General features: G+C 47.9%; 1 pseudogene; it reads right to left on the reverse strand.

Annotated features, from left to right (window-relative positions):
* Positions 1-4,719: 4,719 nt before the first annotated feature.
* On the reverse strand, positions 4,720-12,581 carry LOC107968708 (large ribosomal subunit protein eL33-like; annotated as a pseudogene).
* Positions 12,582-13,629: the final 1,048 nt, after the last annotated feature.

The following is a 13,629-nucleotide window of genomic DNA, read 5'->3' on the forward strand; positions in this document are numbered from 1 at the left end:
ACACAGGTGACATGGCCAAGAAGACTGAAGCCTATGAAGGGTGGCTAGGAGGGAGGTGGTGAGTGAAAAGCAGGAACCAGAGGCCAGCTGGAGCAGCTGAGGGGCTCTGGCTTCCGAGCATCTCAGATGGGGACTTGTGGGAAGGTAGCGTGGAGCCACAGTCCTGACTAGGGTCTGCCCCCTGGGCTGTGATGCACAGCATGGCCCCATCCTTTGCTGTCACCTCTATGTCCACTAGGGTTGCTCCTCCTCTGCCACCTCTCAGGCCACCTTCTGAACCTCTCCACTCACTTGTGCACTCTTGCTCTTCCCTGCAAGCCCAGCCTTTGCTCCCAGCCCAGGCTGCTGCACCTCTGGCGCCAGGCTGCTGTAGGAGCTGCCCTTTTAGAAGAAGCTCTGATGTGACCTGTGACTTGGTTCAGGCCCTCTTGAAGCTTGGCCAGCCTTGGCTGTTTTCTGATCCCGGCCAGAATTCACACACATGTCCCTGTTTGGTTTTGACCAAGGTCTCAGCGGCTTCAGTTGAGAATGTCTGGCTCTGCCCTGTCCTATCCTGAGTTCTCTCTCCCTTCACTAAGAGATGGAGTTCTGCAGTTCTACCTGGGCCACTTTTGGCACCCAATCTGGCCACCCCTGTTCTTGCTTCATGATATTTCAGGGCTGATGCCACAGAGATGAGGCTGTGAAAACTTGAGGGCAAAGGCTTGTCCTTGTTTACCACTGAGTCTGCAGTGTCAGCACTTAGTGGGCACACCGTAACTATCTGGATAGGGGCCTGAGCTCCCATCAAGGAGGTGGGTGGTCTCAGGGTCAGAGCCTTGACTCCCCTCCACCCAGTGCCACTTAGATGCACATACCAGTGTGGGATGCATGGCTTGCCTCAGGGCTCCAAGGATAGGTCTTAGATCTCAGATGCCTGTGTCCTCCTCCGTCTGACTCTGCAGTTGGCCTTAGTGCCCTGCTCATTTTCACACCCTTGTGTCCCCACGTGCAGTGGCCATGAGAGCTCTTCTGTTAAGATACAAGTGCATTTGTACTGGGGAGACACGTGCTGTGGCAATGTGCTGTGCCCTGTGTAGGTGCTCATCCTGGAGAGAGGCCACTTTATTTTGCCTTGCTCACTGGGGTGGCCATTCTGGGCACATGGTTTCAATTAAAATGCATCAGCAGGATTTGCCAGATTACTTGGCCAAGTGGTGTCACCTGATGTCTAGTGGATGAGAGATCTAAACAGCAGACCTTTCCCACCATTTGAGGAGCTGAGCTTGGTTAGGAGTGCCTGGGAGCATGGGAGGTGAGCTCAAAGTCTACAGAGCCACTGTGCCAGGCTTGAGAGCAGGGCAAGGTCTGTGGAGTCAATGGAGGTCAGCAGGGCACCGAGAATGGCCTAGAGAGGAAGTGCAGACTCTCCGCCACACATACCCTTCTCCTCCCTCTGCAGTTTGGCCCCTTTCAAAGTCAGGGGAACTTCCTGAGGAAATGGAGCCCTAGCAGGGCCCAGAGGAAAGGAAGGCTCTCGCTAGACGTATTCCCAGGCACATTTGAAAATCCCCCTGCAGGCAGTTTCCACAAAGCAGATTATTTTGTGAATGCCCATGAGAGACTGTGTGATTAATTAATTAATTATTTTTTGAGATGGAGTCTCATTCTTTCACCCAGGCTGGAGTGCAGTGGCACCATCTTGGCTCATTGTACCCTCCGCCTCCCAGGTTCAAGCAATTCTCCTGCCTCAGCCTCCTGAGTAGCTGGGATTACAGGTGCTGCTACCACACCCAGCTAATTTTTGTATTTTTAGTAGAGACGGGGTTTCACCATATTGGCCGGGCTTGTCTCAAACTCTTGACCTCAGGTGATACAGCTGCCTCAGCCTCCCAAAGTGCTGGGATTACAGACCTAAGCCACTGTGCCTTGCTCCAGTGTCTGATTTAAGGGAACACCCAGGACACTTATTCATCAAATGACTTATTCCTTTGCCATATAATTGTCATATAACCCAACACATATGTCCATTTTGTGATTGGATATTTTTTTAAACTAGTCAAGTGCAGTGGCAAGAAGGGGGACAGAGTAGAACAAGGAGTTCAACCTGTAACTGACAGTGAGCAATCAACTGAAATAACACACTACCTTCGAACCAGCCCATGTGGTTGGATTTTTGAATCAAGCTTTTCTTTAGTAAGACTAATGCTATCAAGGAAAATCCACAGGGGTGAGGGCAGATCATAGATGTTCTATGTTGGTAGGACCAGCATCAAAGTGAAGGACTGCATGTGTAGCCTAGTCCATACTTTGGTTTACACAAATCTATGGGAACCATCACTACTGAAGGCCCTCATGGTGCTTGAATGCAACGGAAATGAGCTTCATCGTGTTGAATCAAGTGTTTGGCTTCAGAAAGTCAAGGCTTGGTGGCCACGCAGAATTCTGGCCTGGCTTCTAGAAGGGAGAGAGCTCCAGCTTTGGCTTAGCAAGGTTGTCAGCCTTGGGGTGCCTCAGCCAGAATGATTGTGACCACAGATCACAGAGACTTCAATCAGGTCAGTGTGGTAAAGATTGGAATCTAGGTTCAGCAGGCTCAGAAGACCACCTTGCACACAGCATTGGCTTCCTCGCTCCAGAAGTAAATGGTTCTCTGTAGGTTACATAAGGTTCATCTTGTCCAACAGCCCCAACCTGAAGGGTGAGCCCTGGGGGTTCAGTTCCTTCAGAGCCAAGTGTGGCTCACCATCTCACCTCTGCCTTATCCTGTTCCTCAGCAATGTTGGGAGTCTTCCTGGAGTGAGTCACCATGCATTCCACAAACAAGGCAGAAATGACAGTGGTGTTATTGCCCCACAGTTGGGTGGACTCCCCCAAGATCCAGGTGTGATCAGCCCTGGTCCTAGTGATAGACCAGCCCCTCTCCTACTACCCACGGAAGCTGCCTCATCATTGCCATCATCTGCTTTCTCAACAGGAGAGACTTGATACAGAAGGCATAGTCCCTGCTCTCAAAGAACCTGGGACAAGTTGGGGAGGTGCAGCTGAGTTGGTAAAGAACCCCTGGGTAGCATAGGAGAGTGAATTCACAGATTCTATAGACAAACCCCATACCCATACTTGGAAGAGTTGAGGAGTGACTGGTTGTCCCCCTGGGGCCAAGAGCTGCTGCCTCCCTCCCCTCCTCCTTCTTTTGCACAGCTTTATTGAGCATAATTGATATACAGTAAACTGCACACTTTAATGGATTTTTGACATACGTCTGCCCCGTGAAACCAACACCACAATCAACAATGACCATCTCCATCACTCATTTCCTTGTACCCATGGAAATCCCCCCTTGCTGCCCTCCTGCCCCACTCCCAGTCAACCACTGACCTGCTGTCAGTGACTATGGATTAGTTCACATATTCTAGAATTGTACACATGTAGAATCATACAGTATGTGCACTTTTTTGGGTCTGTCTTCTTTCACTCAGTGTCATTGTTTTAAGGCTCATCTACGTCATTGTATAAACAGTTTGTTCCTTTCTATTGCTGAGTAGTATTCCATTATATGAATATACTACAATTTGTTTATCCATTTGTCAATGGACTTTGAGTTCTTTCTAGTTTGGGGGCTATTACGAATAAAGTTGCTATGACTGTTCACATACAAGTGTTTGTGTGAATATATGCTTTTATTTCTCTTGGCAAAGTACCCACAAATCGAATGACTGGCGTATGTTCAACTTTTTTTTTTTTTGAGACGGAGTCTTGCTCTGTCGCCCAGGCTGGAGTGCAGTGGCGCGATCTCAGCTCACTGCAAGCTCCACATCCTGGGTTCACGTCATTCTCCTGCCTCAGCCTTCTGAGTAGCTGGGACTATAGGCGCCTGCCACCACGCCTGGCTAATTTTTGTATTTTTAGTAGAGACGGGGTTTCACCGTGTTAGCCAGGATGGTCTCGATCTCCTGACCTCGTGATCCACCCGCTTCGGCCTCCCAAAATGCTGGGATTACAGGCGTGAGCCACTGCGCCCAGCCATATGTTCAACTTTTAAAGAAACTGCCAACTGTTTTCCAAAGTGGTTGAACCATTTTCTATCCACACCAGCTGTTTATGAGAGTTGCAGCTGCTCTATATCCTTGTCAACACTAGGTATGGTCAGTCTTTTTAATTTAAGCCATTCTAGTGAGTGTGTGGTAGTATCTCATTGTAATTTTAATTTGTGCTTCTCTAATGACCAATGATGTTGAGCATCTTTTCATATGCTTACTTGCCATCCAAACATCTTGTTTGGTGAAGTGTCTCTTCAAATTTTTTACCCTTTTTATTGGTTTTGTTTTTGTATTTTGGGACAGTTTCCATCTGTCACCCAGGCTGGAGTGCAGTGGCACCATCTCAGCTCACTGCAACCTCTGCCTCTGGGTTCAAGTGATTCTCGTGCCTCAGCCTCCCAAGTAGCTGGGATTACAGGTGCTCACCACCACACCTGGCTAATTTTTGTATTTTTGGTAGAGATGGGGTTTCACCATGTTGGCCAGGCTGGCCTTGAACTCCTGACCTCAAGTGATCCACCCACCTCGGCCTCCCAAAGTGCTGGGACTACAGGTGTGAGCTACTGCACTTGGCCCATACTTCTTCATTTTTGTAGCAGTGCATTTTGAAGCACAAAAGTTTTAAATATTTTTTATTTTTATTTTATTTATTTTTTTACAGAAGCACAAATCCATGTATATTTATTGACTTTTCATTAGTTTAAATCCTTGAGGGGTACAGCATCACTCAGATTCTGTGTCCCCATGACAGGCTTCCTGCCTTAGCAGGAAGATTCCTTCGGAACTTGGCACGAAACATGCCACTGTTTCCATGGGCCTGAGTTACCTTTCCCCAGATTGCTCTGGTTTTGTTTTGTTTGCTGCCAGGAGTCACTGTGTTGTTCTTTGCTTTGTATACATAAGTGCATCTCTTGCCCAAATATAATTCTGTTTCATCTTAGGCATAATCACCTTCAATTTTAAGAAGAGCTGTGTGCTCCCTTTGGTTCTGGAGACTCCGCTTATACCCAGCAAAAATGGCCTTTGACCACAGCCTATTTTCTTTTAGACATATTTCCAGACATATTTTCTTTTAGAAGTCCTGTTCCCAGCAGGCCTCCACAGGATCCAAGATGACGGGAAGATATTTTTATTTTTTTTGAGATGGAGTCGTACTCTGTTGCCCAGGCTGGAGTGCAGTGGCATGATCTCAGCTCCAGAGTTCACTTAATTCTTGTGCCTCAGCTTCCTGAGTAGCTGAGATTACATATGCCTGCCACCACGCCCAGCTAATTTTTGTATTTTTAGTGGAGACAGGGTTTCACCATGTTGGCCAGGTTGGTCTTGAACTCCTGACCTCAAGTGATCCACCCACTCAGCCACCCAAAATGCTGGGATTACAGGCATGAGCCACTGTACCCGGCCCACAAAAGTTTTAAATATTGATGAAGATTGTATTGATTATCTTTACAGCTTGTGCTTTTTGTGTACTAGTTAGGAAATCTTTGCCAAATCCAAGGCCACAAAGAATTTCTCCTATGTTTGCTTCCGGTTGTTTTATAGATTTAGTTCTTACATTTAGGTCCGTGATTCATTTTGAGTTAATTGTTGTCTATGGTGTGAGGTAAGGGTCTAGGTTCAGCCATTTTCTTTTAAGATTCCTGGTGCTCTGAGTTAGTATTCTGCCCTCTCCCCACTAGACCTCTGTCTCCACCTCTTCATGAAGCTGCCATCTATTCCAGTCTCTGATGTCTCCTATAATGTATTCTTCAGCCTCTGACCTCCTGCTGTACACTCAAGCACTTGGTGGGGACAGAGACCCTTCTCACCCTGCTCTGGATGTCATGGAGCTTCATTTGGTCTTGATCACAGAGGCAAAGACTAGATGGCATACCTTTGAGGCCATTCTACTCTTGACGGCTGTTTATTTCTGGTGACAATTTGCCATCCCATGTATTCATCTGCAGCAGTAACAGCCAAGGGATATGGAAGTTGCCACAGGGAGAGAAAACTAACCAGATGTCAACTGGCCTGATACCTTATTGGCACATGCAGAGAACCCTGTGCACAAAAGGTATGCAGCCTTCCAGAGTGAGAGCAGATGTTATCTTCATTTTAGGAGTGAGAAAACTGGGGTTTCACAAGATCCAGTGGCCTGCTTAAGGTCACTCAACTGGCTTATCACAGAGGACCTGACTCCAGAACATGCCTCGACCTCTGGGCTGCACTGCCAGGCCCCTCCCTGGCTGTCACTGTTGTGGAAAGGCCTGGGCTCAGACCTCCTGCTCCCAGGCCAGAAGTCTCCACCCTGTAAATGCTGCAAGTTGCATGTGGAATTTTCCTACCACCAAGGCAAAATGCAGCCCCACATTCTTTTATGGTTTCAAAGGAAAGGAACTTCAATGGATGAGGAGTTTCAAAGGATGTATTTAAGTCTTGGGTGCAAGTCAAAGAACTGGGTTTGGGAGGGGCTGGTTGGCCCCTTTTCAAATGGATCCAGGCTTTATTTTTTTCTTCTGCCCTTTGTTGGGTCTAGAAAGGAAGTGCTCCTGGAGGGTTTGGGTGTCAGTTCACAGCACCAAGGCTGTGGAGGAGAGGAAGTAAAGGCTGCCTGGATGTACCTTCCTTCAGTTCTGCCTGCAGCAGGCCCTCCACAATGTCTTGCTGACCCCTTCAGGACCCAAGTTGCTTAACCTGGCCAATTTCCAACCTTTTTCCCAGCCTTTTCATTCAGGCCTCTGTCCATCCAGCCAGGGTGGACACCCACACCCTTTACCAGGTGCATACCCTTCTCCTAGCCCTCAGTTCTGCATGCACGAATGCCCTTCCTCTCAGGGGACCAAGACTCAGCTTGGATCCCAATTTCTGTGAGGTGGGCAGGCCTGTTTCCTGCCCTGTCACCCCTCAGGCTTGGCCACCCTTCCATGCGCTAAGCCTGTCTCCAAGACTCAGTCTTGCAAAACCTCTTCACTTGTGGCCTGAAACTGGTAATTAAGCATCATCTCATTTCCCTCTGCATAGCTTTCCCATGTGTCTTATCTTCCCACTTAAATTGTAAACTCCTCCTGGGCACAGACAGGTCTGACTCTTCCTCATTCCATCATATCTCCTCTGCATCTGGCATCCTCCACACCGCCCAAATCTATATGGATTGTTGTTGTTGTTGTTGTTGTTGTTTTTGAGACAGAGTCTTGCTCTGTCACCCAGGCTGGAGTGCAGTGACGTGATCTTGGCTTACTGCAACCTCTGCCTCCCGGGTTCAAGTGATTCTCATGCCTCAGCCTCCCAAGTAGCTGAGACTACCGGTGAGCACCACCACGCCTGGCTAATTTTTTGTATTTTTAGTACAGATAGGATTTTGCCATGTTGCCCAGGCTGATCTCGAACTCCTGAGCTCAGACAATCCACCCGCCTTGACCTCCCAAAGTGCCGGGATTACAGGTGTGAGCCACTGCGCCCGGCCAGTATGGATGGTTTCAGTGTGATTTGCCCAGGTCCAAGTTTTGGCAGGAGAAGGTGGGAGGTTTGCAAGCTGCAGTTTACAGTTTTCCTATAAGTTCTGGGAGGAACACTGATAGTGAGATGCATGCCCCTGTCAGGGATGGAGGCTTGGGGTTAATAAAGCTGGCGTTCATTTCTGAAGGTAAGAGAAATAAGAACATCCACCGAAAAGAGGTCCTGAGCTCAGAGCTTACACCTCCTGGGAGCACCTCTGCCCACGAGAATGTCTCCATTGCACCATAGGCAGAAAGGGTATGTGGCTGGGATGATTACACAGCACATGCACAAATGCCCCATGTGCCAAGCTCCATAAAACATGCCACATCCTCCAAGCTGTGCTGCTCAGGAAAGGATCTGTTTGTGTGCAGCTTCTACCTGTCTGCGTGAACTGGATTGAAAGAATTCAGAAAACATGCATGCCATGCACAGTACGGGGCACTTCTGAGGAGCTGAGAATGAACCAGGCTTGGTCTTGGCTCCCAGTTAACTTGCTGCCCACTAGAGAAGGTGACACATGAACACGCTTGAGTGTGATGCAAGGCTCTGACAATCATTAAAGGAAGGAGATCTTCCCTGGGGAGGAGACATTTAGGACAAGACTTCTGGAAGGGTAGAGATGAGAGAAGGAAATTTCAGGAGGAGGAATGTGTGTGAGCAAAGGTAGGGAGTAGGGATCAACCAGGGCATGCTCAGGGGACAACAAATGGCCTGTGTTGCCTAATATAGGTGAATATAGGGATGGTGAGGCTAAGATATTGGCTTGGGACCAATTTATCAACATCCTTGAAAGCCAGCTTAATGCTTTATGGGCATGACCTCTCTGAGTCAGACATGCAGATCTAGCTTTGCTGCTTCATAGATGGACAACCTTGGGCAAGTTTGTTCCTCTCCCAAAGCCTCGGTTTCCTCATCAGTAAAACCAACTCAAGGGGTAGCTGTAAGGAGTAAGTGAAGATATTGCCTGTGATGTGCACAGTAGGTGCCTGCATACAGTAAGTGCCCAACAGATAATCATTGTTAATGTTGTCTGTTCAGACTCTGTTGGCCTTCTCATAGGATGGATCATTTCTGAGCCAAATAGCAGCAATGCCTCAGCAGCCTTAAAGGGTGGATCAAAAGAGTCAGGTGGTGTCAGGAAGACCAGGTGTGAGGCTGTTGCAAAGGCCCAGGTGAGAGCTTAAAAGTTCAGAACCCAGGCACCAGCAGAACTGGGGTAAAGAGGAAAGGGGATGTGGGTCAACAGTACTGACAAGTATCGAACTTCAAGACAGGGTTAGGCAAAACCCAGGTGACTGTGACAGAAGTACAGACACTTAAGAGGGCCACACATAGCCATTAGCTCATTCCCCAGGATAAGCCCCTGCCGTAGTCTGAGTCTCTGGCCTCAGGGATCCCAGCATCGTGGGGGGAGCAGAGGAAGGGGTGGGTGTGAAGCCTGGTGGTGCTTGGACAGGTACAGTAGACAAGTAGTGCTGGGGGCTGTGTCAGGAGATAATTGGGGTACTCTAGGGGTAGGAGACAGTTGGGGTACTCTAGGGGTAGGGGACAACTTTCCAAAGCTCCATGGAACAGGGAACAAGGCCCAGCTCTGTCACACACGAACTATGTGATCCTGAATCCACTATCCTATTTTGTGCCATTTTTCTCTCTTTTTCTTGTTTATTTTTCTTTTGCATTATTTTTTTTTATTATCTTTTTTCTCCCCTACAAATTGAAAGTTATACATGGTGTTTCTTTTTCTTTTCTTTTTTTTTTTTTTTAGTGGCTGCCCTGGAAATTACCACATGCCTACTTATCAAAGTCTAAAGTTACTCAATCACTTTACCTTCCTCTTCAGTCATGCAAGACCTTAAAGCATTTTAACTGTTTCCCCCCCATCTTGACTCTGTGTACTTTCGTTCTCTCTCGTTTTGTTGTAACTTCAGAAAACCTTAGAATGATTATTATATTATATAGTCCATGTTTGCCTAGCTCTACCCACGTATTTACCAGTTTCATAGCTCCTCATACCTTCTTGCGTCCTAGATCTTCCATCTGGGATCACTTTCCTTCCACCTAATGTACATCCTTTAGAATATCGTTTAATAAGAGTTCCCTAATTATAAATTCTCAGTTTTTGTTTTTCTGACAATGTGTTTGTTTGGTGCTCATTTGTGGAAGATATTTTCACTGGATAAAGAATTCTAGGGTGTCAGGTCATCCCTCCCTACCTTTCTATGTGGAGGTTGACAAATCAGCTGTTAGTCTAAGGTATACTGACATTTTCCCTCTGGTTTTCTCTCTCTCTCTCTCTCATATGTGAGTGATGTGTGTGTATTCTGCAATTTACGATACACATTTAAATATGTATTTCTTTCTTTTCTTCTTTTTAAAAAATCCTGCTAGGAATTCCTTAGGATTCTTAACATCTGTGAATGGTGTGTCTTATCAATTCTGGAAAAATTCTCAGCCAATATCTCTTCACATATTGCCTCTCTCCATTCTCCCTCTCCTTTCCTCCTAAAACTCCCACTAATCATAGGCTGATCTCTTCCACGTCTCTTAACTTTTCTTCCATATATTTTGTCTTTTGGTCTCTCTGTGCTGTTTTCCATTGCTTTTTTCTTTTTGAGACAGAGTCTCGCTCTGTTGCCCAGGCTGGAGTGCAGTGGCGTGATCTTGGTTCACTGCAACCTCTGCCTCCCAGGTTCAAGTGATTCTCATGCCTCAGCCTCCCTAGTAGCTGGGATTACAAGCCCACACCACCACGCCTGGCTAATTTTTTTTTTTTTTTGAGACAAAGTCTCTGTCTCCCAGGCTGGAATGCAGCAGTGCGGTCTCAGCTCACTGCAACCTCCACCTCCCAGGTTCAAGTCATTCTCCTGCCTCAGCCTCCCAAGTAGCTAGGATTACAGGTGCCTGCCACCACATCCAGCTAGTTTTTGTATTTTTAGTGGAGACAGAGTTTTACCACGTTGGCCAGGCTGGTCTCAAACTCCTGACCTCAAGTGGTCTGCCTACCTTGTGCTCCCAAAGTGCTGGGATTACAGGCGTGAGCCACCACTCCTGGCCTCCACTGCTTTTTTCTAAACCATCTGCCAGCTCACAAACTCTCTTCCACTGCATTTTAAAATTTCATTTATAATATATTTTTCACCTCTGAAAAATATACCCCTTTCTCAACTCTGCTGAAAATTTGCTTCCTTCTCAAATCTGTTAGGTCACTCTTTATAGTTTCCTACTCCCTACAGGTATTTTCAAGCTTGTCTTTTATTTTGTTACACATGTTAAGTATGTTTTCTAATTGATGCTGGATAATTCCATGATCTGAAGTTGTTGTAGGTCTATGTCTGCTGTCTGTTGTTTCTGCTGATTCTCAGTGTTTCCTTGTGTCGCTGGCTTATTTGGGGCTTATATACCACTGAGTATATTTGAAAACTTATTGGTGGGTACTTCTTGAGGCCTAGGATGAATATGCCTCTCTCCAGAGAGGATTGATGGGTCCCTCTGCCAGGTGACAGGGGCATTAGCAGTCCAGGGGTACTTTTTTTTTTTTTTTTTTGAGACAGGGTCTTGCTCTGTTGCCCAGGCTGCAGTGCAGTGGCACAATCTCAGCTCACTGCAGCCTCTGCCTCCTGGGTTCAAACGATTCTTCTACCTCAGCCTCCTGAGTAGCTGGGATTACAGACACATGCCACCACGCCCGACTAATTTTTATATTTTTGGTAAAGACGGAGTTTCACCATGTTGGCCAGGCTGGTCTTGAACTTCTGGCCTCAAATGATCTGCCCACCTTGGCCTCCCAAAGTGCTGGGATTACAGGCATGAACCACCACACCCGGCCCCAAGGGTACTTTAAATTCATGAGCAGAGGTTTTATGAATCACCCAAATGACGTGAACTTGGGCCGCCAATCTAAGTGATGGCCAGCTTGTGGTTACATCTCAGTGACATCTCCTCCCCTCTTCTCTTGCATTCCCAAGGTAGGGAGACCTGTTAGGGTGCCAGCTTAAACTAGGAGAGCCTCCTGATAGATTCCCCACTGGGGACAGGCCCTGAGTTTTGACATTTATCACACTGGCCCACAAGATCATTAATACTGAGGTTCTTGGCTGGGCGCGGTGGCTCACGACTGTAATCCTAGCATTTTGGGAGGCCGAGGTGGGTGGATCACTTGAGGCCAGGAGTTCGAGACCAGCCTGGGCAATATGGTGAAACCCTGTCTCTACTAAAAATACAAAGCCGGGCATGGTGGCATGTGCCTGTAATCCCAGCTACTCAGGAGGCTGAGGCATGAGAATTGTTTGAACCTGGGAGGTCGAGGTTGCAGTGAACTGAGATCGTGCCACTGCACTCCAGCCTGAGCAACAGAGCAAGACTCCATATCAAACAACAACAACAACAACAAAAACCTGAGGTTCTCACTTGCATATCAGCAAACACCCACATAGCCAAAATGACTTCAGTGCTTCCTACTTGTCTAGGTTCTTACCTCTCCTTAGATTCTGACCTTATTCCTTTTTCTCTTGCCAGTTCTTCATTGCTTTTAACAAGGTGTTTCTCATGTTTTATCCAGCATTTTTGGTTGTTTTCAACAATTATATCCTGTAAAACAGAGCTTGGCAGATCTTGCTGTGTGACCTCAAATAGGTCACTTCCCCTCTCTGGACCTCAGCCTTGCCTACCTCATGGCATGGTTGGGAGGATTAAATGAGGAAATGAAGGTAAAGGGGCTAGCACAGTGCTCAGCACATAGGGCACTCAATGAACATGAGTTCTCTTCCCTCTTACTGCCTGGTGGGGCTGGGTCCTTGGGTTAAAACAGAAACCTAGTCATCCAATCCGGCCTAAGGTCTGGGTTACAGCAGCAGCTGAGGTTCGAGTGCCAATGCCCAGAGTTCTTCATCCTTTTTCAACTCCTGAGGTACCAGCTAAATGTTTGCTCCTGGAGATGGGAGTCCTGTAGCTCAACCAAGCTGGGCCAGATGCCAATGGCAGGGGAGGCATATGATCAACAGTACCAGTGCCGGGGAGCAGGAAGGGCCCCTGGGGGAGCCTAGACCCATGGCCTCTGCACCGCAGCATCCCTGGTAGTGCCGCCATTTGGCTTGTGAGGGTGGCTTAACCGCAAGTGGCTTGGGGTAGCCTGGCTTGTGAGCCAGGCCTCTAGGGAAAACCCTCCTGCTTGGATCTAGAAGCCAGTGGTATGTGTCCATCCTGGAGGGAACAGCTTCCCAGACCAGAAAGCTAGGGTGCTCCTCTACACTGTGGGGAGCTAGAATAAGGGTCTCCTGGGAGCAGTGCAGGCTTTTCCCAGAGTCAGTTCTAACCTCTCCATCGCCTCCATTACAGTCCCCCACCTGGCCACCCACCACCTGGCCAGGGTCACCATAGCCCTCCCTGACACCAGAGGGTTTTGTTTGTTTGGTTGTTTGTTTTTGAGATGGAGTCTCGCTCTGTTGCCCAGGCTGAGGTGCAGTGGCACGATCTCGGCTTACTGCAACCTCTGCCTCCCCGGTTCAAGTGATTCTCCTCCTGCCTCAGCCTCCTGAGTAGCTGGGATTACAGGCGCAGGCCACCACGCCCAGCTAATTTTTGTATTTTAGTAGGGATGGGGTTCCACCATGTTGGCCAGGCTGGTCTCGAACTCCTAACCTCAAGTGATCTGCCCGCCTCGGCCTCCCAAAGTGTTGGGATTACAGGCATAAGCCACCACACCTGACCCATCAGAGGGTTTTAATGAGAGAATGTGGATGCCATTCTCTCCCCAGCAAAGGTTCCCAACACTCAGGGTCAGCTGGCACTGCAGCCTCCTGTCCCCTCAGCCTCATTTGGTATTGGTTAGGGAGCCTCCTGTCCTTCCCTGAGCTTACTGCAGTCATTTCTGTCCCCATGGCCCTTACACGAGATCCCTGGAAGGTGAGGTCTGGCCAGGCAGGCTGGGCATGTCCACTCTAACAGTGTACATCGGAAGTTCCCAGTCCAGAGAAGTCCTTCTAGGTTTCAGAATCAGGTTGGGACGAGGAGCAGGTTGGAAAACACTGTATTGGCCACAGAGCAGCCCAGGTCTAGAAGAATGAAAAGTCCTCTGATCCTAAATCATTAGAGAATATATTATAGAATGAAGCCATTTTCTAATCAAATGCAGCAC

The sequence above is a fragment of the Pan troglodytes genome, chromosome 18, assembly GCF_028858775.2.
Source record: "Pan troglodytes isolate AG18354 chromosome 18, NHGRI_mPanTro3-v2.0_pri, whole genome shotgun sequence".
NCBI lineage: Eukaryota > Metazoa > Chordata > Mammalia > Primates > Hominidae > Pan > Pan troglodytes.